Below are 27,580 nucleotides of genomic sequence, written 5' to 3' on the forward strand. Positions count from 1 at the left end.
AATGACCATTGAGGAGTTGTAGGTGGCTTGATTGTCGTCGACTAGAAGAGTGATGCTCTAATATAACTTTATACACTGTTCTTCACCCTACTTCCTCCCGTAGCTTAGTGGTAAGTCTGGGGTTAAAAATCGAGTTTCGACACTCACCGTGGGCACAGCACTTGATAGCCCATTGTGTAGATTTTTCGCTTAATAATAATAATAGAACAAAAGGTTTCTTAATGATCTGTATATTTCTTCTAGCACCAGTCGACATTCGATCCAGGTCACCACAAACCCCACCAGTCGTCTCCTGGTCTCCAGAATCCGGCCTTGGAGAAAATAAATCTCCATCTTCCTCGTTCAGCTCCGCACGGCAACCCATCAAACAGATAGGAGGCGCTGTTTCGTCAGCAGCAGCCACACCCCTTTAACTAGACGTGGCGGTGGTCAGACCTTGTCTCCTGTAGAGAGTCTTAACGGTACTGCTGATGTAGAAACGAGGCATCGTAACTCGCACGATCCAGTCGCACCGACCAGGTAAGTATTCGTAGGTTATCACTTTTATCAGATCTAAGTGTATCAATTCATATAAGTGGCATAAACGTAGCTTGTTATTAACTAAGTTAATCGTCTTTCTAAAGTCCACTCTTCCTTAGAATTCAGTAGGAAGAAGTACTTTAAAACTTTGATACAACTTGAAATTGAAATTTTCGTATTTGTTTAGAACTGACAAGAAGGTCTGTAAATTTAATTTGCCAAATTGACTGATAATGTTGGTTGTTCACTTAATTCGATAGACCATATGGAAATATTTTGACGTATCAATGTTTATAGTATGTTATGGTCAATGAGCATCAGATGTTAAAGTTTCGTTTTTCTTTCTGTCGATCTCTAAACTTCTAGGGATATTGATTACGTGTTGCCTAACTTTGTTATCAGATAGTCTTGAGTAGAATCAATGTTTAAACGGTTACTTATGTACATCTTCGCCCCATCAGACTGAAGGCAACAAATTCGAATTTTTAGTGTATGCTGATGTGAAATATTTCTCTCGCCATTGAAAGGAGTTTTATTTCTATCCGTAGTATTAATCTGAACTTTATTACAAAATATCTAGTTAAATCACGGAGTAAATTTACTTTTACATTAAGTTTAGTTAATATCTGTTCCAGTGACGTAGCCAGGGTTTTACTGAAATGATCATTAAAACAAATAAAATTAAATATAATAATATTTGTAGAACTTTTATTTATTTTTCATTAAATAACACAAACTGGATTTTATATGTAAAAGCTGAAAAATAATATTTGATCAATATGCCTAGATTTTCAGGGGACTGAACTCCCCTTGGCTGCATACCCTGGTATGTATAGAGAGAACGAAACATAGGGGTTATTAATTGAGTATGTCGATAGATAGACTGGTGATGTCTTATTCTCTAAATAATTGAGTGTGTCGTTAGATAGACTGGTGATACCTTATTCACTAAATAGAGTGTGTCGATAGATAGACTGGTGATGTCTTATTCTCTAAATAATTGAGTATGTCGATAGATAGACTGGTGATACCTTATTCTCTAAATAATTGAGTATGTCGATAGATAGACTGGTGATATCTTATTCTCTAAATAATTGAGTATGTCGATAGATAGACTGGTGATACCTTATTCTCTAAATAATTGAGTATGTCGATTGATAGACTGATGATATCTTATTCTCTAAATAATTGAGTATGTCGATAGATAGACTGGTGATACCTTATTCTCTAAATAATTGAGTATGTCGATTGATAGACTGATGACATCTTATTCTCTAAATAATTGAGTATGTCGATAGATAGACTGGTGACATCTTATTCTCTAAATAATTGGGTATGTCGATAGATAGACTGATGATATCTTATTCTCTAAATAATTGGGTATGTCGATAGATAGACTGGTGATATCTTATTCACTGAATAATTGAGTGTGTCGATAGATAGACTGGTGATATCTTATTCTCTAAATAATTGAGTATGTCGATAGATAGACTGATGATATCTTATTCTCTAAATAATTGAGTATGTCGATAGATAGACTGATGATACCTTATTCTCTAAATAATTGGGTATGTCGATAGATAGACTGATGATATCTTATTCTCTAAATAATTGGGTATGTCGATAGATAGACTGGTGATATCTTATTCACTGAATAATTGAGTGTGTCGATAGATAGACTGGTGATATCTTATTCTCTAAATAATTGAGTATGTCGATAGATAGACTGATGATATCTTATTCACTGAATAATTGAGTATGTCGATAGATAGACTGGTGATACCTTATTCTCTAAATAATTGGGTATGTCGATAGATAGACTGGTGATATCTTGTTCTCTAAATAATTGAGTATGTCGATAGATAGACTGGTGATATCTTGTTCTCTAAATAATTGAGTATGTCGATAGATAGACTGGTGATATCTTATTCTCTAAATAATTGGGTATGTCGATAGATAGACAGGTGATATCTTATTCTCTAAATAATTGGGTATGTCGATAGATAGACTGGTGATATCTTATTCTCTAAATAATTGGGTATGTCGATAGATAGACTGATGATATCTTATTCTCTAAATAATTGGGTATGTCGATAGATAGACTGGTGATATCTTATTCTCTAAATAATTGAGTATGTCGATGGATAGACTGGTGATACCTTATTCTCTAAATAATTGGGTATGTCGACAGATAGACTTGTGATATCTTATTCTCTAAATAATTGAGTATGTCGATGGATAGACTGGTGATACCTTATTCTCTAAATAATTGAGTATGTCGATAGATAGACTGGTAATATCTTATTCTCTAAATAATTGAGTATGTCGATAGATAGACTGGTGATACCTTATTTTCTATATAATTGAGTATGTCGATAGATAGACTTGTGATACTTTATTTTCTATATAATTGAGTATGTCGATAGATAGACTGGTGATATCTTATTCTCTAAATAATTGAGTATGTCGATAGATAGACTGGTGACATCTTATTCTCTAAATAATTGAGTATGTCGATAGATAGACTGGTGATACCTTATTTTCTATATAATTGAGTATGTCGATAGATAGACTGGTGATATCTTATTCTCTAAATAATTGAGTATGTCGATAGATAGACTGGTGATATCTTATTCTCTAAATAATTGAGTATGTCGATAGATAGACTGGTGATATCTTATTTTCTATATAATTGAGTATGTCGATAGATAGACTGGTGATATCTTATTCTCTAAATAATTGAGTATGTCGATAGATAGACTGATGATATCTTATTCTCTAAATAATTGGGTATGTCGATAGATAGACTGGTGATACCTTATTCTCCAAATTATTTTTAGAAGGTCTCTTCGTGAATCTTAAGATCAGTATTTAACAGAATAAAACTTAATTCTGCAATAGAAGGTATTAGCAGAATATCAGACTGACGCACCAACTGGCTTGGTGACTGATTTTTCTTTCGTTTAATATTCCGAGCCTCGGGTTCTGTTATTTATCAAACACGAATGTGCCACCGAATCTAGTATTAGCTTCCGGAGACCAAAGGTGGCGTTTTAGTTTAGCCATAATTTGTCATGCAGACCAGCGATTTCTCCTGGGACAGCAGCCTTCTTTCCCTCAAAATGTGACATACTGCATAGGCTAGCATGGATTATTGGACTACATGTCTTCCGTGAAATAGATGTTTTTAAATTATAAACTCCTCTAGAGACGTGCCTTGATAGTGCATGAAATGTTGTTTTCATGAATCTTTTTCTATTGTAACTATTCCATCGACTCTCATTTTGAAACTCATGTTTTGTGAGTAACTGCATATCAAAACTGGACATTTCCTTTATTTTGCTTGGCGGAAGAAAGTTATATAAATTTGACTATAGGCTGGTTGTTGTTACATCTGTTACAGCGCATTCCGAAGGTTTTAGTGACAACAACCCTGTTTATCCATCTGTCACGTTAGAATACAGCGTACGTACTCCGTAGGTTTTTGTGTCACCTACCTTATTTATCCGATCTTTTATAATCATTATTTTTTATTTTACCACGTTTAGTTTTTGTTTCAGAATTCAAAACCAGAGACGCATAATAATATTTCAAATACCTGTCGGTTAATAAACCTAACCGTTGTTCAATCGAAAAAATAGTTATTGTTGCTATTCGACGCCACTTAAATCAACAACAGCTAATGAATGTAAGGGTAGAGCCTACGTTATGTTTATTGATAGAACTAATTAAATTAGAATAGGTAGCCATATACACTTCTCTTCAGCATTATTATTAACACTTGCAAGAATAACATCTGTAATTATAATAATGTCAGATCACATAACCACTGATTACTGATGGTTAAAGGTCCAGAATTCTTGGAATGTGTTAAATAAGTTAGAAAGACATCAATAGTTTTACATAAAAGGAAATAAGAAAGAGAAGTTAAAAGTAACCCTGTCTAAAAACTGTAAAAAAAATGAAGGCGCAATCAATAAGCATGTAATATATTCAAATATTCACTGTTAACAACAATATAAATATTACGGGTAAGAATTTTGTGTGTTTGAAATTAAACACAAAGCAACTTGTGCTTTACTCACCACAGGTATCGAAACCCGGTTTCCAGCATTGTAAGTCCACTGACATTTGCTGTTTAACTGGATGTCACGGGTAAAAAGTTATTGGGCATGACGATTATTTATGTAGTAGATGTATCATCATTTCCCCCCGAGAAGCAGCTAACTTTTTTTTGGTTGTTGTTTACTATGTATACAGTTTTATTTCACAACGTTATTCAAAGAAAATATCGTACATAAACACATACGAATTTTATCAGAGTGGAGTATGTTTGGTAAAATAAAATAATGTTATACGTAAATTATTTTCGATTCTCAAATTACGTAAAATAGCGTACAGATACAAACAAAAATTACTGTTGTTTTACATTAAATAAATTCTTGCATGCCATGTATTTTTACTTGTCACTACGCTTCTGCATTTGGGCTAACTTGTCTTCCACGAAATCCCAAAGGAAGATAACTTCATCTCGCAGGTTGGTAATTTGTATTTATTCGGACTAAAATGTTCATACATTGCAGACTTTCATAAGAGGAACTAATATATACGTATATATATTCTTAGTACCAAAGCATCGAACCCCGGTATGGCCAGGTGGTTAAGGGACTCGACTCGCAATCTGAGGGTCTCGGGTTCGAATCCCGGTCGCACCAAACATGCTTGCCCTTTCAGCCGTGAAGGCGTTATAATGTGACAGTCAGTCTCACTATTTCTTGCTAAAATAGTAGCCCAAGAGTTGGCGGTGGGTGGTGATGACTAGTTGCCTTCCCTCTAGTCTTACACTGCTAAATTAGGGACAACTATCGCAGATATCCCTCGAGTAGCCTTGCGCGAAATTCAAACCAATTCTTTTGCAACATATAGTACTACATACCCCACACCTTCCATACGCAAAGGTTGACGTCGTCCGAACTTCTAGTTTCATTTTTGCTTAGTTTGATGAGGTTTAAAAAGCTTCCCACATAAGCACACGTGTTACTGTTTCAACCATATGATTTGTATATATAGTTAATATCAGCTACGCTATTTTAGTTACATAGGTTTTGATGCGGGTTTTTTTTTTCTGCTTTTACAGGCGGTTTAAAGTTGGATATTTTTAGGCATACTACATAATATGTTTAGCATATTGTCTTTTTTTATTGCATTTACCTCTATTATGTTCTTTAAAAACTAGCTTGTGTGTCTCACCACTGGACGGAAGTTATGTAAATTCATGATTAATGATAGGTTATCTTAGGACAAGAAAAGTTGCTTCCTTTTTACGTAATTGTAATCAAAACGCCACAAAAACCATAAATGATATCAAATGTTATTCTTAACTTTGTTTAAAGCAAACTGGAGTTTTATTATGACACATTTCTATAAACGTAAATAAAATCACGGCTTGCGTCTCAAGAATGTGTGTTTTCTTATAGCAAAGCCACAACGGGCTATCTGCTGAGCCCACCGAGGGGAATCGAACGCCTGACTTTAGCGTTGTAAGTCCGTAGACTTACCGCTGTACTAGCGGGGGGCCTTCAGAATGTAACTTTATTCGCTAAATATTTCGCTATCATATCTTCGTCAGGAGCTATCTATATCCTACAAGTTCACTAATCCAGTTAAATCTAAATTGGAACACCGTGATTCATAAATCGAACAGTGATACGCGTGTTTAGAAAGTTCATATTATATTAAAATAACATCAAATATTCATGAATTTATATTGTTAAGATAAATCAAACCGACAATGTTAAATAAATAACGTGTAAATAAGTAACTAAACTATTAATATTGTAGAATATAACATATGTAAAACATATTCCTTATTTATTTTGGTAAGAATTTGCCATCTTATGATACCAATACATACATAAAACAATCTCTTAAACATAAGTTTCAATCGTTATATGCATAATAATGTATAAAAACTTTAACATATAGTAAAATCTTTAAAATGTCATTAGTGTCTATACAAAAGGCCAACCTTTGTATTTGTTCAATGTAGTTTATTTTTCTCTTCAGGAAATTATGACATTTAGATAAGATCGTGACATCCGACAAGATATTATCTGCTTATGGTAGAACGTGTTTTTTCATAATGTTCTGTAATAGCATTGTTAGTATTGATGTTTTGTATGTCACGCACATGGTCAAATATTCTGTCATGTACGGGTCGGAAAATGTCTCCTACATACATGCTGTACATCTGCCATAAGTTACTTAATAAACAATGTTGTTACTATGACATCTGTCATTTGTCTATATTTAGTAGCTTTACAGTTATTTTTCTTACATCGTGTTCTCTATTTTATGTTGACGTTGTTATTAATGATTTTAGGTAAATGCCTGATTTTTGTATTATTTTAAAGATAAGTCTGGTGATCAAATTAATCTCTAATTTTGGGGCGACATTAACACTTATGTGTGGAATCACCCAAGTAGCCTGAGCTTTAAATGTGTTTTCGCTGTTTCTACTGTTCAAAAGAACGTATGTGTTTTCTTTTTACTTACGAAAATTTCTTATTATCTTTTATAGATTCCTGTTGAAAGACATTTTTTTCTTAAAAGAATCATCAGATTTTTTTTCCAGCCTCTTCCCACATTTATTAATTATTACAAAATGTATCAGTCTTACGGACATCTCATTTTACAGCAGGGGGAATGATGAGAGTGGGAGTGCAAACAAAGGGCTTTATTACCAAGTAATGATTTCTCTATTCCTGACACGAGCTGTGGTATCTAGAAACGGTAAATTTCCACATGGTATGGCATAAACAAATGCAAATGTTATGAATGGATGAACGGTATTCAAGAATCCATGGACTCATTCACTTCAAAAACCCGTAGAAAGTCCTTGTGCACTGACGGCAGGTAGTACTGACTGCCTTCCCTCTGGTCAGTGTAGTTAAAAATTAAAAGGCAGCTATGCCCACATTCTAGGGTTCTCTGGCCAGAACGTTTAACTCACGTGTGCACGAGAAACCGTTCAGGTTAAGTTTTAATTTTCTATCAGTGAAAATTTCTTTTAAAAGCGTTTAAAATAAAAGTTCAAAATATTTCAGTTATTTTGCGATGGATATTTTCCAAATTAGGAGCTAATGAGTCGATTTACGTTACAGAGAGACGTACGTGACTTATAGAAGTGGAGTACATTTAATCAGCTAGGTAGCAAATCTTGTTGTATGGAAAATTTACTTGTTAGTCTGACTTTATTAGGAAAAAAACAATTGGATGACTTAAATACACCTTGTTAACACTATAAAATCACACGAACTATCGCTAAAACAAAGAAACAAAAGTTACATTAAAATCCACACGAGTTAACTACAACATAGATGTCAACCCTAAAATACGTGAGGCAACTCCACAAACATCATACGATAGTATTATCACTGAAGTACATGTGAACTCTGTGATTGAACTAACTTAAAGTATCGAACTGTTTTATCGTTATCTGTAATAATTTTGAAAGTAACGTATTTATACAAGATTAAACTTGATTTTAAAGTAATTCAGAATAACATGATATTTAGAATTATCTCCTTCAGTGAAGTCCCCCGCTGGTACAGCGGTAAATCTACGGATTTACAACGCTAAAATCAGGGGTTCGATTCCCCTTGGTGGAGTAAGTAGATAGCCCAATGTGGCTCTGCTTTTAGAAAACACACACACATACCCTTCAATGAATCAGCGGTAAGTTTCAGGACTTACAATTCTCTAATCGTAGGTTCGATTATCTTTGATTGACAGAACCCAGATAGCCCATTGTGTAGCTTTGCACTGACATAAGAAACAACAAAAACTGAATTAAATAAAGCTCTTAAAATATCAATAGCAGACTGGTAAAAAAAAGTTAATATTTGTTACAATTAAATCTGTGTGTATTCAGAAGCAGTGATAAGAGAGAGGGGGGTTGCTAGGTAAAGCTACTCTGAAGTTTGTTTCCGTACCCAATGAAAACCCCAAAAGTTCTTTTTAGTTTTGTTTCTAAAGTTATACATGGTGTAACCTCTTCCCCCTCTCAAATATTGTTGGAGCCTCCTGATCGGAAACAGGTTGGTGCCACTTCTTCATGTATTTTACAAACACATGTAATACAGATATATATTAATATCGTATTCCTAAATAGTTTATACAAAGCACAGCGCCCCGTCTTCTAACGTTTCCCTCAATCTCTCAAACGCTACCATAATACTGTCTTTAACATCATGCTTAGCGTGGCTGAGCGCTGTCATTGATGTTCCTATATATGACAGAAATGTGAAGGCCCAGGCCTAAATTTAAGTATGAAATATGGGTTTCTTTGCCTTTTCTACATTTATTCATATTTCATCTAGCATCCTAAGTGTGCAAAAACAACGTATTACAAACCCTTACTTTATCCGTTGTAGTATACACCTTAGCAACGGTATTACTAGAAGTGATTTTGTGCAAATATTCTAATATCACTATTTAACTCGAATAATTCAGCGCCATCTATCCACTCAGTGATTTACAAGGCTTGAATCCATCTAATGAGGATTGTTTGTTTAAATTTGAATTTCGCGAAAAGCTACACGAGGGCTATCTGAGTATATTTGGTACGACTGGAATTCGAACCCGCGACCCTCATAGTGGGAGTCGAACGCTTTAACCCACTTGGCCACGCCGGGCCATCTAATGAGTAAAAAAAAAGCACTTCGAACTTCATCAACATCATACATATGACTAATGAAAGCCAAAGAACTGCATATTTAACAATGATAATATTCGCTGTCAATTTCTTGTGTTATTGTTTACAAAATGCATGTTGACAAATGTATTCTGTTTATATAAAGAAAAATCAAAAGTTAGTTTAACAGAATAGCAGAAAATGGGTATCACATACAAATTTAGACAAAATTATAGCCGTGCCGTAGCGGTATGTCTGCGTATTCCCACTGCTAGAAACCGGGTTTCGATACCCGTGGCGGGCAGAGCACAGATAACCCATTATGTAGCTTTGTGCTTAATTTCAAACAAACGTTTATAGGCTTACCACCAGGGTACAGGAAACTGAAAATTTATGCTTGTTTTCTCGCGGCCATGCACGGAGGCGACTTGAACAAGTTTTACACATTGCACACTGAATGCATTTAGGCGTTCGTGTAGTGGCAGAAGATAGGCGGAATATAGCGAATGCGTTGTTCGATGGGTAGAGATGGCTTTAGGCCTAAGTTGTAAATTACGTCGTGTTACAATGTTGAGTACAACTTGCAAAATTTTACAAGGCCTAACAGAAACTTTTACTTAGACAACATGTAGATAGTAATTTCGTATAACTAAATTAAAGTATTAAAATAGATAACTGAAAAACACCTACACAACTCTAGGTCACCATTTGTTCGAACTTTGTAGAAAGGATGAGACGTTAAACTCTTAGCATTCACTTTGCCACTTTACATATGATGGTAAAGGTAGCCAAACGTTATTATACTCGACTCGGAGAACTAGTGATATACGGTCTCCCTACTAACGTTTCAGTAGCGAACCCACGTTGAGCACGTAGCTCAAATAAGCCAGAGATTGTTAAGGTAAAAAGCCCTGTTTAGAAATGCTTCTGAATTGTGCTCGTCTATTTTTTTTTCGGTGTTGTATAAAATATTTTTCGACCATTTTAACTAAGGTAAATTTGCTTTAGAATTAATTTTTATCACAGGTTCTGTTTGTAGTAAGACCCAAAACTGACTTCTATAAAAGTTAGATGCAGTATTTTTCTTTATGAAACTATTTTATGTTCCAAAATGGAAGCATAAAAATTTATATAGTACTTTCGCACAAAACGAAAAAGAAATTATTATTTTTTGTTTTGTTTTTCAGAATACAGTGTATATTATGAAAGTAATTATACATATTGTTACGTATAATTTATCTCAGGCGAGTCTCCGATTTATTATATTACGTCACGCAACGCATTATGTTTTCAAACAGCCAGAAATCTTAATTTTAATGTAGAAGTTATTTAAATGTTAATATGAATTAAATTTATTATATTTGCTATCAATATTGATACACACAATTTTCTTTCTGAACAGAAATATATTTCAATATACAAACAACAATACAATTTATAATAATGGTTATTGCATATAATTATTTGTATACAAAACTACAAACTCACCAACAATATTCAGTCTTCTATCAGGTTACGATCTGAATATTTTATCGGCACGTCAGGTCCACGAAACGAAAATTAATATTATCTTGCTACACCGATACACTTCACTTGACTGAAATGCTAGCGAGCTCTATTCTTCGCACGTTGAGTTTTTGTTGTTGTTTTTGACGATTTTATAAAATATCCACGTATAAAAACTAACGACCGAAATTAATTCACTAAAATTTGTGGATGTTTGAAATCTGTAAACGTTCCTGGTCAAATATCTGTAGTTTTTGGATTAATAAGCGTATGTTACAATTATATTTTCTGTGGCATATTGTATACTGACTGTAGCGACCAAACAATATTCTTTAACTGTCTCTTGGCGTGTCGATTTATGTACTTTAAGGCGAACTTCTCGAAATATCAACAATATTCGAAGATAAGCGAATGTTTTCGAAAATCAAATATTATTAATTCTTACACTCGAGAATTTTCTATAAACTTAGAGAACTGGCGGGACTTGCGCAATATACATCCAACAATATACGTTACACGCATTAAACTGAAAAAACAAAACAAAGTAGGTACTAAAATAAATGTATGAAAGTAAATTTATTACAGTTATAAAAATAATTATACATAACAAAATGGAAAAAAAAACTCTAAATGTGATATTTCGATAATAAAATATTATCAACATACACATGTTTCATATTTTGCCGGCCCGGCATGGCCAAATAGTTTAGCTTTGCGCGAAATTTAGAAACAAATAATAACCCCAGTATAACTTTGCAAAATATTCTGAAACAAACAAGAAAAGTATCTCTGTCCGTAAAATTCATGCCGTGGACCATGAATTGTCAAGATATTGTGAGAAACATATTCTATAATTACAAAATTACTCTCCATGCTCTTAGTATTTTTATTATGATCTTTATTTTTTAAAATCTAATCTGTACAGTTCATTATAGTGCAAAACAAATAATGAATAGTTGAGCTTGAACAAGCACGGACCCGGCATGCCCACGTGGTTAAGGCGCTCGACTCGCAATCTGAGGGTCGCGGGTTCGAATCCCCGTCACACCAAACGTGCTCGCCCTTTCAGCCGTGGGGGAGTTATAAAGTTACAGTTAATCACATTGTTCGTTGGTAAAAGAATAGCCCAAGAATTGGTGGTGATGACTATCTGCCTTCCCTCTAGTCTTGCACTGCTAAATTAGGAACAGCTAGCGCAGATAGCTCCTCTGTAACTTTGCGCAAAATTGAAAAATAAATAACAAAATGGACGATATTGCACGCACAGTGTATTAAAAGAACGTTGTGTAACTGGGATGCGAACGAAATGACACACATGGTGTGTCACAAAGTATGTCATGTAACCGGAATTTAGGCGTACGAACACACAAAGTTTATCACAAAACCTGTGGTGGGATGTGTTGCCAAACCTGTTATTTTAAACGTGAAGATGACTGGGTAAATGTCAGTGTGAATGTGTACAACTTTATCGTGTGTTCGTTAAATTATACACAATTAATCTCTTAATAATTTGTTGACGACGAAGCTCCGCATATGAAGAAACTTGGTGTGTGTGTGTAAAACTCGTGTAATTTTGAACTGAAGAGAGAGAACAAGCATGAGCTGTAATTTATTAACATGATAAAAATTTAGTGAGCTCAGAGGTTCGGTCCAGTAGAGCTGATTAAATATATATAAAGCAATATTGGATATGTTCGCAGCTGTTGCAATTTTATAAAGCTTCGTATATAAGTCTTAGTTTGATCTTTTTTCTTATTTTTAGTACAAATTAATACATAATGGATTTTTGCCAACGTATTAAAGTGATTTTTAAACAAGGAGGAATCGAGATGGTTCAGCGAGTCTTAAATCTTGAAACAAAGTCATGCTTTGGAAAAGTATTATTAAATTTGTTAGTATAGTTTTAGTGCATTTAAACAAGACCGGAAAGAAAAGGACAAAAAGTGGCTTAACAGATAATGATTGAGCTCCATTCTCCGGTTGTGTTTTCTTATGTCAAAGCCACAGCAGGCTATTTGCTGTGTCCACCGATGGGAATCAAACCCCTGATTTTAGCGTTGTAAATCCGAAGACTTACCACTGTTCTAGCGGGAAAACTCCGGTTTAGATAAGTGCTCACCTTTTTATAAATCACGTATATCTTGCAAATTAATCTCGACCCAACAGTCGATACTATCTAAAGTGAAAGCATAAATTTCCGTAAAACATTTCAACTTTACACAGAAAAAGTTAGTTAAAAATGTACAGTTACATTTCCGTAAATTGTGAGGAAAGCGTTTACCTATCAATGTCAGTCAACGGGTGTTAAACTTAACACTTTTTAAATATAAAAGAGGCTAATAATTAATTTATTTCAGATATTATAAAATATTCCCTCCTGAGGTGGAACATTCTTGTACACCCTTAAAGGTGCTATTTGTAAACCTTTTCAAAATTTCTGGATATACACATCGATTTGAGGTTGTTTTCATAATGTTGGAGTGTATTAGTGTTATCAACGTTGCTGGTTCTTTTAAACTTTATTTTAAGCAAGAATGTTTGAAAAATAACGATATTTTTGTTACATCCATGACAACTTGGGCTGTTATCAAAGCTAAACGCGAATTATGCAAGTTGTCCTCCAATCTAACCTTTCAGTTAGCTTTCTTAGAAAGCTTCCTCTTTGTTTAGAATTTAGCCCGGCATGGGCAGGTGGTTAAGGCACTCGACTCGTAATCCGAGGGTCACGGGTTCGAATCCCTGTCACACCAAACATGCACGGCCTTTCATCTGTGGGGGAATTATAATGTGACGGTCAATCCCACTATTCGTTGGTAAAAGAGTAATTCAAGAGTTGGCGGGGGGTGGTGATGACTAAATGCCTTCTCTCTAGCCTTACAGTGCTAAATTAGGGACGGTTAGCGCAGATAGCCCTTATGTAGCATTGCGCGAAATTCGAAACAAACCAAACCTTTAGTAATAAGTACAATATGTTTAACTGGCTTTAAGACACTACATTAAAATATTAAGAACGGGTAAAAGTCGTTACCTCAAATCTCCCACTTTCAAGAAACACTAATATTGTACCATTTAATAGATCCGGAGTTATTTAACTATTAATTTCCTAAATCCAAAAGCTTGTTTCATGTGCAAGCTATTTCCTATATTTTTATTTGACGATTTAAATCTGAAGCTATACGTTTGTACAGCAGCCATTAATATAAGTTATATACTGTAATCATAATAGGCGGATAAGCCTGTCGTTGCCGTTTCAATAATGTAAACGAGATGTGTTTTAAGCAACTTGCATCTCGACAAGTGGACCTCATTATCAATTATTGTAATTTCATGCAAAAGATACGTTTGATGTATAACAGATTTAACGCCTTTTAAAGAGATTAAAAGCAAATCTTGCTGAAAATTTTGAAATCATTGAAGCATGAAGAATGGGTCTTTCTTTAACAGTTTTATTATCCTATACTAAGCTGCTTCCAGAACAGCTTTCACCAGCAGGGTGCAGTACGTATATGGACTTTAAATGTAGTAACAGAGCAGTAAATTAGGATTTTTTTTTCTCCCCAAACTTTACTATACACATATTTTTATATTCTTATAAATGTAACTGGTATAAATATAATATATTTCTTCTCATGAAACGATTAAACATCGAGTTCTCAGGTTTCCCAAAGGAAAAAATATAATGAATTAATGTAATGAAAATCGCAATTTTAACTTTTTTTATATTTTTGCCTCGTAAAAGTATTAAATGTCACGGATGTAAAATTCTTTGTTGTTTTAGCTGTGAAAATAATACCATGCGTTTTTGCCTTCTCACTTTAATGTAGAAATATTCAACTTTCTTTTTGTTTGTACTGAATAAGTGCAGTTGTTTTAATAACACGTGGTCCTTTATTTATTTGTTGTTCTCCAGTGGTAGTGCCTGATCTATTTTGGGGAGATATTGTTAGAAAAACAACAGCAACGGTATCCTTTCCTGGTAGAGCATATTGTATCTAGAGGTAGTGACGTCCCCTTTGTTGAATAAGAATGGCCATTAATTTAGGTAGCTCTCGTCGCTGTGGATAATTTGTTTGTTTGTTTGTTTAGAATTATGCGCAAAATTGCACAATGGGCTGTCTGTGCTCTGCTCACCACGGTTATCGAAACCTGGTTTCTAGAGTTGGAAGTCCGGATACATTCTGCCGTGACGGGGGGGAGGGGGGCGCTATGGGTAAATCCAACATTTTCCGTTAAGTAAAACAATTTAGCTTCAAACTGTACAGGATCTTAAGTGAAATGGATGGATGACACAGACGTTTTGAAAGAAGAACTGTTGATTAAGATAATTATAAGTTCAGTAGTTTATAACTCTCTGGTGTCCAGCAAAAAGTATGTACATTTGTTTGTTCTTTGAACTAATTAAAGATTGCTTTCTTTTCGTGTAATATGACGTGTCTAGTTTTATTTCTTTGTCTGAAATCTTCGTGATATAGTATTAAAATAAAACTATTGTAATTGTGTCTTTAAACTTCCATTCCATGAAAAGTTGGACGATATTTAATTCATTGTATGAGATATTATAGAAACTAGTTAAATGATTGGAAATTTATTCACTGAAAAAGCAATAATGTTAATTTTAAATTCTTTCTATAACATAGTAGATTATTGGGGAAGCATTACATGACATTTTTTTTTAAATTTATACACTGAAGAAAAATTTACGTCTTACGGAAATTCTTTTTGTTTACTAACTCTAATTTTATAAAATATATTTTTTGAAAAATAGGTTATATTTTTAACCATTTTTTCCATAGAAGAGTAAAAACTCGCACAGAAAAGCTTATAGAACAGCAATGGCCTACGAAACGAAGCCCCAACTGAGCCGGAACAACATTAAGTCACTCGACTCGTAATCCGAGGGTCGCGAGTTCGAATCCCGTGACGTCAAACATGCTCGCCCTTTCAGCCGTGGGAGCGTTATAAAGTGACGGTCAATCCCACTATTCGTTCGTAAAAGAGTAGCCCAAGAGTTGGCGGTGGGTGGTGATCACTAGCTGCCTTCCCTCTAGTTTTACATTACTAAATTTGCGACGACTAGCGCAGATAGCCCTCGTGTAGCTTTAAGAGAAATAAGAAACAATAAACTTATTTAACCTGTTAACTGCGAAGTATTTCAGCTGCTACAATACAACTCTAATGCTCCTTCATTTTGGAACTTTTTCGTGACGTTATTTTGGATCGAAAGTGAAACAATTTGTAAGTAGGTCAAATGCATGTATGGTGCTGACATTTAGCATTGAAGTTAGGTATTATTGAGAATGAATTAACTCGTCCGTAATACTGTGTTACCGATCGGCTTGGACGAGTTATCTCGTCTACGGCACTGAATAGGTTTATCAGACGTTTGTAAGTTTAACACTGAAATCAGTGCAAATATGGAATAGAAGTTATACGACTGATGCACTTCTTGAGCAAGCATAATAAAGTAACGCAACTGAAGAAAATGGCAAACAGCTGTAGAGGACAGACAGACACGTTCAAAAATTTCTTCAGTTATGCAGCCAAAGAGGGAGAGAAATAAAACTAAAAATTCGTTGATTGCCAAACGACAGCCATATGTAAATTTGCCAAGAAATATTCGTGGTTCACAGAAAACACGTGAACAAAAGAAACACGATGCATTTTGCACAAAAGGTTTCCAGGTCAGAAATAAAGAAAGGTTGCTTGATGATCCATCCAGGTTCCTAACGGAAAATCTGTAAGATAAGAGCACGTGATTATCTAATACAAAAAACCACGTGGTTACATTGACAGTTTTAAAGTTTCACAATACAGAAAATCTTTCACTTGCAATTATTATAAAGCATATTACTTTTAAAACGTCAAAGTTGGTAATCTGGTCAAAAACTTAAAATGCAGTATCTCAATGTCTAATACATTTTTCTAATTTCTCCGATTGCTAGCGTTTTCTCAAGTGCTCGCTTGCTTCACTACGAAAATATGCAGAAAGGACATGACGTGGAATATTGTTTACAACCATATACCACAATGGACAAAGCGCGTTTCTTCTGTCAGCCAAACCACTAATGAGATTGTTAAATTGATGAACAGTAGACAGCTCTAGTGGTTGCAATATTTTGCCGTCGTCAACCATATTCTTTAGACCTAAACTAGACTTGGCTAATTATATTGTCACAGATTAAAGCTTCCGTAACTTTTGAACAAATATAATTTGAGAACAAAGAACTGTAAAAGATTCCTAGATCTGTGATTTTTTCCTAAACCTTTTAAACGTTATGTTAAATTCTATTATATTTTGATCTGGAGTATTTCGGTCTAATTCCCTTGAAATCGTGACTTAATTCTTCTCCAATTTTATTAACTCTGTATTGACTTAAACAGTTTATGATCTGCTCTATCCAATGGTGTTGGCCCGACATGGTCAGGTGGTTAAGGAACTCGACTCGAAATCTGAGGGTCGAGAGTTCGAATCCCCGTCACACCAAATATGCTTCCCCTTTCAGCCATGGGGGCGTTATAATTGTAACGGCCAATCCCACTATTCGTTGGTAAAAGAGCAGCCCAAGAGTTGGCGGTGGGTGGTGAAGAATAGCTGCTTTACCTCTAGTCTTACACTGCTAAATTAGGGACGGCTAGTGCAGATAGCCTTCACGTAGCTTTGCTCAGAAATAAACAAACCAATGGTATTTAAACTTTGTACGCAGCTATTTTTAAAACTAAAACTGAGCTCATTAGTAGTTGTTCAGATCACATACTGTAGCCTCAAAAAAGGGTTGAAACGAAAGTAAAACAGAATAAATATAACATGGGACACAAAACATGATAATTAGACAAATATATTCTTAAGTGACAAATATATTCTAATCTTATTTTTTGGGATGAACAGAAATATTAAAGTAAATAAACAAAAACTTAGTTAGAAATGATATTTAATCATAATTTTAATTAAAATTTGTTAAAATAGGTCTAGAATTCCTATTTTTAAATTAAATATTCACATTTGTGATGCACGTGCACACACTTCACCTGAAAATTGCTTGGCAGCCCAGATACGACTAGACCTAAATCTACCACAGGAATAGAAACCAGCTGATCAAAGCAGAGCTATTGCGAATTTTTTTCGAGTGACTCTGTGTTAATAAAATGTGAAACGTTTTTCAAATCAATGGTACACTTTCTCGGGCACTGGACAAGACAAACGATTATCCGCAACACCCACAAATACGTGATTGTTCTCTTTCGATCCTGGCTCGTCACAATTGTGTGGTAGTTGCTCTGAGACTGAATAAATGTTTGCAAGGCAACTGAATGCCATGACAGTAAAAAGACCATCAGAAACTAGACTTGAGTAGTGATGCATAACATGAACATTCCAGCTGTTTGTGAGGAGCCTGTGTTGACTGTGGTACCGTAGTCATTCGTGCTGAACGACACTGATGGATGGTTGCTCTTGTTACAGCTTCTAGAAAGTAGCAAGATGAAACGAAACTGATCTGCGTGCCGTAGAGGCTTAGATAAGAATGACTCAGATCACTTCCTTAAGCAGTTTTACCAGGTAGTCACTTGAAATTGCTGGACCCAAATCAAACAGTGTTAGCTTAAATATTCTGATAATTATGATTCGTAGATTAAGAGTGAGATAATATGGCGTATAAGCCATGAAGTGGGTAAATATATGCATAGTTGATTGATATAAGTTCGTAGTACAAGTTAGTAGAATAAGTAAATCGATGCAGTGTTCTAAAATCCTGATAGATGTGGCTACAGAACATATTAAACATTTAGTTTTATTCTTAAAGGAACAAATTAGTGAGAGTGGATTTACGACAGCCTTAATATTAGCTAAAGTATCGGCAAAAAATGAATATAAAACCTTCCTTTCAAATCACGTAATTTGCATAACAACATTTAAAGAAAATCTTACAATAGGAGCAGGTGGTCTGATACTAGTTTTCAGGAATTAAATATTTCTTATTTATACTTGATAAAGCCATATCAAATTGGCCTGGTCAGGTGGGTTAAGGCACTCGACTCGACGAGATACGAGGGTTGTGGGTACCGACAGGGTTGGTACTGTCACATCAAACAGTATCGCCTTTTCAGCCGTGGGGGCGTTATAAAGTGATGATCAATCCCACTATTAGTTGGTAAAAGAGTAGCCCAAGAGTTGGCGAGGGGTGGTGATGACTAGCTGCCTTCCCTCTAGTCTTACGCTGATAAATTAGGGACGGCTAGCGCAGATAGCCCTCGTGTAGTTTTATTTTGACAATGCATTGTCCTTGTTGAGTGTCACATTTTTATTATTCTAGCTAAAGAAAAATATCTCGCTGTTTTCGTTCTTGAAATCACGATACACCTTTATCTCGAGCTATAAAGTTTCTTTTTCTTAGAAGTACGTGCGCAACAAAAAATAAAATAAAGTAACACTCTTGGCTCACGTGTTAAGTGCCAACTGTTAAGTGACTGCTTAGACGCTTTCTTCTGAGTTTATAATGTATCACCATTCCTTTCCCTTCTTTGTGCTTGTTATGGACTAGTAGTTAGTGCGCCTGGTTCACAATCTACAGAGTGCGACGAATATGCTTGTCTATTCAGCCGGGCCCGGAATGGCCAAGTGTTTATGGCGCTCGTCGACTCGTAATCTGAGGGTCACGTGTTGGAATCCCCGTCACACCAGACATTCTCGCCCTTTCAGCCGTGGACGCGTTATAATATGACGGTCAATCCCCCTATTCGTTGGTAAAAGAGTAACCCAAAAGTTTGAGGTGGGTGGTGATGACTAGCTGCCTTCCCTCTAGTCTTACGCTGATAAATTAGGGACGGCTAGCGCAGATAGCCCTCGTGTAGTTTTTATTTTGACAATGCATTGTCCTTGTTGAGTGTCACATTTTTATTATTCTAGCTAAAGAAAAATATCTCGCTGTTTTCGTTCTTGAAATCACGATACACCTTTATCTCGAGCTATAAAGTTTCTTTTTCTTAGAAGTACGTGCGCAACAAAAAATAAAATAAAGTAACACTCTTGGCTCACGTGTTAAGTGCCAACTGTTAAGTGACTGCTTAGACGCTTTCTTCTGAGTTTATAATGTATCACCATTCCTTTCCCTTCTTTGTGCTTGTTATGGACTAGTAGTTAGTGCGCCTGGTTCACAATCTACAGAGTGCGACGAATATGCTTGTCTATTCAGCCGGGCCCGGAATGGCCAAGTGTTTATGGCGCTCGTCGACTCGTAATCTGAGGGTCACGTGTTGGAATCCCCGTCACACCAGACATTCTCGCCCTTTCAGCCGTGGACGCGTTATAATATGACGGTCAATCCCCCTATTCGTTGGTAAAGAGTAACCCAAAAGTTTGAGGTGGGTGGTGATGACTAGTTGCCTACCTCTAGTCTTACACTGTTAAATTAGGGACAGCTAGCGCATATAGTCTCGTGTAGCTTTGTGAGAAATTCAAAACAATCAAACATTTTAGCCGTGAGGTCGATGTAAGGCCACGATCAATCCCACTATTGGTTGATAAAAAGTAACCTAAGAGTCGGCCGTGGGTTGTGCAGGCTTTATAAATTTTAATTGTATCGAAACTAGTATACTACTCAGACTATTAACTACAAAAATAAACTATATTGTATAATATTTTGGGAGTGCACACCTTGATAAAAGGAGGGAAGTAGATATGTAGCCACTGAGACTTGTTTGTGTAGGAAGTGTTTCCGTCTTTGATCTTATCACAGCTTCATTTTGCCACTAATACTTGCTATTGACCTTTGGTATAAATGCGGTAGAATAGACTGCTACAAATCTGACAGAATAGCTTCCAGTTCGATTCAGATTGAAATTCAAATGTCGTTAACCTTTTGAAACAGGTACGTGTCAAGATAACATTACCACACCCATAGTGATGTCGTATTTTGCTGTTAATTTCAGGCTCGTCCATTTAAAAAAAAAAAAAAAATGAGCAGTGATTTACATCAGTTTACATAGCTGTTAAGAGCCTTGTGATAGCTAAGAAACATATGAACTTCAGCTTGTCCACGAAGTTATCCAACAAGAAGAAAACCCTTTCCTACAGTATAGGTAAGCCTTTGGGTAACGAACGTATTGCTAGATGTGCGATTGCGCTTCCTAACACGTTACAATGTCTACAGGAGTAACTTTGAGCCGTTAGACAAGTACCTTATATTAGTACTTTCAACGGAATAATATTTCTTCAGCTTACTACCCATAGTTATGTATGGACAGAAGACTTTATACCTGTATTCTATTCGTGAGTTACTTTTCACCTAGTGTCTTTAGACTCAGCTGACCGGATGGAGGATCTAATGGACTTTATCAGCTCTACGCATCAGAAGAATCCGAAGAATATCACGGAATTTTCACACGGATATACAGTATGGACGAGCTTGTTAGCAACCGTTAAGGTGTATACATTTGAAACCTTTCACATCAGCAACAAAACTCATATTATTGACTTTTTAATTTTGAAGCTGTTTTTCATATTTCTTTCGTTGTGATGGAAATCCGTGTAAATTAGCGTGGGAAAGTTGAGTGATGAAATTTTGATTGACGCAAGTTAGCGATTTCTTTACATTTCGTTAATTGTAATGTCCACATTTTGCATCATGCTGAATAATTTTATACTCTTGCGTTTTAGAGTGTTTAGTGTAGACATGACAAAAAGAAAGTGAATCCCTCGTTTTCAATGTAAAATACTAACAAAATCCCTACAATATTTAATTGGATTAATTGCGATATTCTTGGTATCTTTAATATTTTTGTGTGACTCATCTCATTTTAGATAGGGACCATGGACTCACAATTAGTTTGTGCGACAAGTAGTTAATAATAAATATGCTTGAAAACAAAATTGGGTTAGACTTCATTGATTGCTCCAACGCTAATCCTGTAATAAGCACACTGCAGCTGGGTACCATCTTACACGAACAACCTTTTAAGACTGTTCATCTCTGGCCCATAATTCAGTTCTCAGTAACACAGACGAAACGTTTATTTTACGGATAACTTGTTTGCTTTTTTTTTTAATTTCGCGTAAAGTTACACAAGGGCTATCTGCACTAGCCGTCCCTAATTTACGACTGTAAAACACAGTTTTACAGTACATTTGTTTTGAAGCTTACGCAAAGTTGAACGAGAGCTATCTGCGTTGCCGTCCCTAATTTAGCACTGAAAGACTAGAGTGAAGACAACTAGCTACCATCACCCACCGCCAACTTTTGGGCTACTCTTTTACTAAGGAATAGTGGATTGACCGTCATATTATAATGCCCCCAAGGCTAAAAGGACGAGCATGCTTGGTAAGATCCTAAGATTACGAGTCGAGTGCCCTAACCATCTCGCCATGTCGGGTCTTGCGGATAGCAGCAAACTAAAATAATTTTAAAACCTATATAACTTTTTCACCACAAAACTTGCTACACGTGTCAGTTAAACGCTATTTAGTTCTTAACTGTTTTGCTTTTTTGTTATATTTAAATGTATAAAAAAAACGTTTTCGGTTCTCACGTGACAGAATTTATTCTGAAATTATTTATTTATTTTTATTAGCAGGTGCTGGTGGTAGAGGCTTTAATTTCGGATTGAATCCGTGCGGTACCATCACTAAATATTTCTCGCATTTTTATGCCGTGGGTGCGTTATAAGAGTGACAGTCAGTCCCGTAGTATGGATGGTGGGTGGTGCAGTACTGCTAACTTGCTGTTTCCGTTTGGGCAGTGGTTCATAGTTAGGGTTGATGGCAAATACTCAAAGTACAGTTTTGACATAAAAACAAATTGTTCGTAATACAGTTTTTGTTGCGTGACGCCAACTCATAATTTTGATTTCTTTCCTACCTTTCATACGTACTAACATTTCACTGAAGGTTTTATTAAGCTGTCGAAGCACGCTAGTAGTTTTTACAGCTTACCTCTTTCGGAATGCAAAACTGTAAGGAGTACACTACATTCGGTTCTACTGGCACAGACGTTGCAAGACTAAACTACTGACCAAGTTTTGCATGTAATAAACTATAGAAGTTTCCAGATAGAAAATGTTAGGGCGCGGTATAGCAAAATGGTTAGAGCGTCCGGCATGTAATCCGAAGATCGTGGGTTCGAATCCCTGTTACCTCAAACATTATCACCCTTTCAGCCGTGGGGGCGTCATCATTTTATGGTCAATCCCACTATTCGTTGGTAAAAGATTAGCCTAAGAGTTGGCGGTGGATGGTTATGATTAGCTGCATTCTCTCTAGTCTTACACTGCTAAATTAGGGACGGCTAACGTAGATAGCCCTCGTATAACTTTGCGTGACATTCAAAACAAAAGAAAATGTTACATAAATAGTTTGTTAAAATGCAAACGTTTCGTTAATTATAACAGAGCAATCGGGTTGTTGAAATATCACACTGTCTTTTTGGTGTTTTCAGTCACTGGAAGAAATATATTTTTTTCTGACATGAGGTGTTTTTTCCTTGTTTGTTTTAAAAGTTATTTTGACAAAACCGTACTTGGTGATGGGCGGCGACGTTAAAGTGGTTTTTGTAGGGATTAGGGTGACATCGTTTAGGTTTAAGTTTCACATCTATAGTTGTGCAAGTGGAAATTACCAGAATTTATTCGTAATTTTTACTGAAAAGTTGTAGTAAGAATATCATATTTTTCATATATTTGAGGGTTGTCTCGATGACCTCGTCCCATATCAATGATGGAGTGCAAAATTCTTTTTTTGTATGTACATTTAACATTTGTGGCCCGGCATGGCCACGTGTGTTAAGGCGTTCGACTCGTAATCCGAGGGTCGCGGGTTCGAATCCCGGTCGCACCAAACATGTTCACCCTTTCAGCCGTGGTGGCGTTATAATGTGACGGTCAATCCCACTATTCGTTGGTAAAAGAGTAGCGCAAGAGTTGGCGGTGGGTGATGATGACTAGCTGCCTTCCCTCTTGTCTTACACTGCTAAATTAGGGACGGCTAGCACAGATAGCCCTCGAGTAGCTTTGCGCGAAATTCAAAACAAACAGACAAACTTAACATTTGTAAATGACGAAGGTCTTGATCCGTCTCACGGGAGGCCCGGCATGGCCAAGCGTGTTAAGGCGTGCGACTCGTAATCTAAGTGTCGCGGGTTCGCATCCCCGTCGCGCCAAACATGCTTGCCCTTTCAGCCAATGGGGCGTTTTAATGTTATGGTCAATCCCACTATTCGTTGGTAAAAGAGTAGCCCAAGAGTTGGCGGTAGGTGGTGATGACTAGCTGCCTTCCCTCTTGTCTTACACTGCTAAATTAGGGACGGCTAGCACAGATAGCCTTCGAGTAGCTTTGTGCGAAATTCAAAACAAACAAACCGTCTCATGGGAGAGTTACGCTTATGGGTTGTCTACACACCGAGACACAATTGTTATATACGAACTGGAAGAAATTCACACATTATCGCAACATTATGTGCTACAGACAAATATGTATGAACTAAATTAAAAACGTCATAAATTATAGGGAAGGTTAAAACGAAACATTTTCTACACTCTAGTAGAGAACCCCAAGAGGGTTCAGGAAAAAAAACGTGTGCCTATGATTAATGTATTTTTGAATACACTTTATAAAGGTGTAATTATCTCGAATGCTTTCCCATTGAACACTAAAACTAGAACAGTATCTGTTTGGCTCTAGGCCATTGAAGATAGCTTATATTAGATTATTATGTGTTTAGCTGATTGTAGCGAATTCAAGATATGTATATTTAATCTATAACCGACTGTTCCTTCAGTACTAAAAATAATCTGTATTTTGGTTTCTGGGACGTGCGAGATAGTTTAATCTGGAAGCTGTTGCCGTTAGATGGTACTATGGATATGAACATAGGTTAACTTTTAATTAGATGTTCCCAGGGTAATAGCTATAAGGTATTCAAGTTATTTTAATTATAACCGGTTTGTCTTAAGATAACAAGGATAGAATAATCTGTAACATTTGGTTCCAGGACAATCAAAATATGTTAATCCATAAATGGCTTGACTTGAAGTAATAATTGTAGGCTAATCTGTAATCGACTAGTTTAAGGGTTTTCAAAATTAGGTTAAACTAGAAATGGCTTGATTTACTGTAGTAAATGTTGGTTAATCTGTAATCGACTGTTTTGAGACTAATGTTTCATAATGTTTTGATCTATAATTGGCCGTCCAAAGATATTGAAGTGAGTATTATGCCATCCGTAACTCCTTGATTCTAGGGTATGTACTGAATATATCGTAATCTTTCTTTTGAACTGATACAAACAACGATATAATGTGCTCCATGGTTGCGTACACTCTCTTTGACAAGATTTAATGTCTCCTTACACAACAACAACCTGTTAAAGCAAAATATTAGTGAAATCTAAAGCCCAAAGAGGATTTATTTATATCCTACGAATGTGAAGTTTGTAACCAACGGAAATTTCCGGAAATATAAGTGTTGGATCATGCAGTTTTTTGTAAACAGTAAATAACAGAATTTCAATAAACTTAAATAAATATGAAGGTCAATTTGTTCATTCAATATATGTAAGTTTTTTTTTGTTTAGAGTATGTGTAATCGATGTTATTTTATCAAAGGATTATAAATGAGATTGGATGTATACCTTAAAACATATTTGTATCTTCGAGCTATTTGGATGATTAGGCTGTGTGTTTACTTGTATATATTAGTGAAAGGATTACTTGTGTGTTACTGTTTAACAGAGCATAAACTGTGTGATGAAGATGGCGGTTTTACTCCAAGCATTAAGTGATATCCACTTAATGAAATGGACCGAGATATAAGCACTCCTTTGTTGTTCACTCAGACTTTATGTTCATGTTTACTGCAGGCCTTAAAGTGCCGTCTTGGATCGCTTAAGAACCTTCAGATTTGCGCTTTTTTTCGAAGAGTCTGATCGTGACCTAGTGATTAATGTTCCGGACTGTGAAGTCGTGGGTGCCTCACAAGAGATAGTTAAATTCAACTGTTTTATTAGAGTAATCCAAGTGTTAATGTTGGCACTGTTGACTAGTTGTTTTCCCTGTAGTTAATCCACTGAAAATTAGAGACGATTAGCACAGATTGTTCTTGTGTATCTTTGCGCGAAACAAACGATTTTTTATCATATATACAAGAATATGGCAGAAAAAACCTATAAAAATTTAGTATCGTGTATGTTGGAAAAGTAGGTGTTTGGTCATAAAAAATCTACAGTAGTGTGTTTTAGAAAATCGTCTTGTTTTTGAATAAAATAAAATACGCGTTTACGATATGGCAGTACCCTAAGTAATTTATTCATTTGACTAAGATTTCAGTGCTAGAAAAACCTTGTTGCAGCCATGATAACAAACAATAGACATGAGGATTGATGTAGTTTTAAAACGCACAACTTATGTTAAACATTTAAAATCGGTTCTTCAAAGGGAAGCTCAGTAAATTTACAATGAGTCTATGTTTCAATACAAGTATTTTACGAAAGCCTTGATTTCTTCTTGAAATAAATGTTTCTTATAGATGTGTAAATTTTCATGAGTTTCATTAAAACATTTGAAATGTTTGTCATGATTTTTGTGCTGATTCTTTTATTGAAATTTACAGCACTAAAATTCAAGGTTCAATCGCTACAGGGCCCGTTATAGCCAGGTGGTTAAGGCACTCGATTCGTAATCCGAGGGTCGCGGGTTCGAATCTCCGTCACACCAAACATGCTCGCCCTTTCAGTCGTGGGAGCGTTATAAAGTTACGATCAATCCCACTATTCGGTGGGTGGTGATGACTAGCTGCCTTCCCTCTAGTCTTACACTGCTAAATTTGGGACGGCTAGCGTAGATAGCCCTTGTGTAGCTTTGCGCGAAACTCAGAAGCAAACCAATTGCTACAGTGAGCACAGCGCAATTAGCGTATTATGCAGCATTGTGCTTTTAAAAAAACAAGGTTTGTTTGTAAATTTTGGCGTAAAATTGGTAAGAAATGTTCTAAAAGTGTAACGCTTGACATATGAACAAGCTGTAAAACATTTCGAAAGTGCAAACTTGTTTTTTGTTATAAAATATTTTACATACTTAGGTAATATATGAACCCTAGTTTCATACCGTATGGGCCTGATGTGAAAACGTTCACACACCGTTCTTCATTCATATTTAGTAACGTCATTCAGATTAATTCTGCACGTAAAGGATTTATCGAGAATGCACGAGACAGCCCATTCCATATTATGGTTTATATTATATAGTGAATTAAAGATGTCTCTTTAATAATGAAACTCCTTTACGGAAGATATTAAGCGTATTTAAATAATTTTAATTATCTTAATATGGTTGTGTATCTTTGCTTAATAAACTGGTGAACATATGTAAGCCGATTTCTGGGTAGACAGACTTTCGTAAATTATTCTTGTCCTTAGAATAATGTTCGTAACTGTAAGTGCTTCGAGATCTCGAAAAGTAACGTAACTGTTCACATTAAGCTCTTGGCGGCGTTTAATTCAGTACATTTTTATATGAAGTGTTGGTATGTATTACGAACCTAAATAGTTCGTTATAGGTTGATATTTTAATTTTTGTTTTGCAAGCAAGATATGTTTATTTTTGTCCAATTATATTGCATACCACGATGTGTTGAATTTGATCAAAGTTACTCGAGGGCTATCTGCTCTAACTGTCTCTAATTTTGAAATGATAGACTTGAGGGGAGGCAGCGAGTCATCACCAGCCACCGCCAACTCTTGGGCTACTCTTTAACAACTTTTAGTGGCATTGACCCTTACATAGTAACACCCCTAAGGTTGAAAAGGCGGGCATGATTGAAGAGAGAGTTTGTTTGATGTTAAGCACAAGGGGCTATCTGTGTTCTGCCCACTACGAGTA

General features: G+C 35.7%; 1 protein-coding gene across 1 annotated transcript in view; it reads left to right on the forward strand.

Moving 5' to 3' along the window:
* Positions 1 to 386: 386 nt before the first annotated feature.
* LOC143227012 (EH domain-binding protein 1-like) overlaps positions 387 to 27,580 on the forward strand; it is a 127,211-nt gene continuing 100,017 nt past the window's right edge. Inside the window, exon 1 of the mRNA XM_076458561.1 lies at positions 387 to 519. The gene's annotated coding sequence lies outside the window, so the exon portion shown is untranslated. The remainder of the gene's footprint in view (positions 520 to 27,580) is intronic.

The sequence above is a fragment of the Tachypleus tridentatus genome, chromosome 1 (genome assembly GCF_004210375.1).
Source record: "Tachypleus tridentatus isolate NWPU-2018 chromosome 1, ASM421037v1, whole genome shotgun sequence".
Taxonomy (NCBI): Eukaryota; Metazoa; Arthropoda; class Merostomata; order Xiphosura; family Limulidae; genus Tachypleus; species Tachypleus tridentatus.